The sequence below is a fragment of the Elephantulus edwardii genome, unplaced genomic scaffold, assembly GCF_000299155.1.
Source record: "Elephantulus edwardii isolate Elephantulus edwardi_28Jun2011 unplaced genomic scaffold, EleEdw1.0 scaffold00122, whole genome shotgun sequence".
Lineage (NCBI taxonomy): Eukaryota > Metazoa > Chordata > Mammalia > Macroscelidea > Macroscelididae > Elephantulus > Elephantulus edwardii.
This window is the reverse complement of record NW_006399872.1, coordinates 2,580,790-2,581,782: the sequence shown is the minus strand read 5'-3', so window position 1 is coordinate 2,581,782 and position 993 is coordinate 2,580,790.

Below are 993 nucleotides of genomic sequence, written 5' to 3'. Positions count from 1 at the left end.
AGTGTACTCGGGGTGGGGGGTGGGGGGAAGGGACGTGGGAATTGTATACTAATGAAGGATTTCTTTTTCTTTTTCTTTTTTTTTTTCCTCTCTTCGGAGGGGGAAGCGAGCTGGTGGGAAGGGGTGGGAAGGGAGAAAATAGCGGCAATGAATGAATGGAAATCCAAAATCTCTAAAAAAAAATTATAAAAAAAATATGAAGTTAGTTTAAGATAATTAAAAAACATTACTCCAATTCTTGTAGTTAGCCAATTACTGAGTTTACTTGCCATTTCTGTCACTGGTAAGTATATACTCTTGATTCAGTAATTCAGTTTAACAGTATTAGCACTTCCTGGCTAAAAGCATAATTTTCTATTTCAATGACTTAATAGAAAAAATCAATTTTGCAAGATTCTTATAAGGATTCTGGATTGTAGCATTCAAATATAGGCATAAAGTTTTCATAAGAATTCTTTACTGTCTCCCCTTGAATGAAATCTTAAGTGTTAAAGATATGCTGCTGAACCAAGTGCGGAAACAAAATACAGATACAAGACTAAAGGCCATTCACTGTGTGGATATCATCAAATCTATTTTGGTTGTCTAAAATTAGGACTGTAACACAGAATTCTACCTGATGGGAATTTTTTGTCCTATTTAATCAATGGAGAATTTAAATGAATGGGATAAATTTTAATTCTTTTACTTTATACTGACTTACTTCCTGGTGTGTGTCAACTTGCCATACAGTGGTAACTTGTGGTTGCTGTGAAGCTGAAGACTGTGACACTGATGTGTCAGATGCATTAATGGTTACCCATGGTGGACAGTGTTTGGTGGAGCTCCCCAATTAAAACAAGCTTAAAAGAAGAAGTGGCACCCAGTTCTGTAATAGCTTGCCTCCGGAAACCCTATGAACCTAGAGAAAGAATGAAAGTCCCACAAGTGTTGAGGACTTTCCTCCATATGGTCACTATGAGCCACCTACGACTCAATGGCACATAACAACAA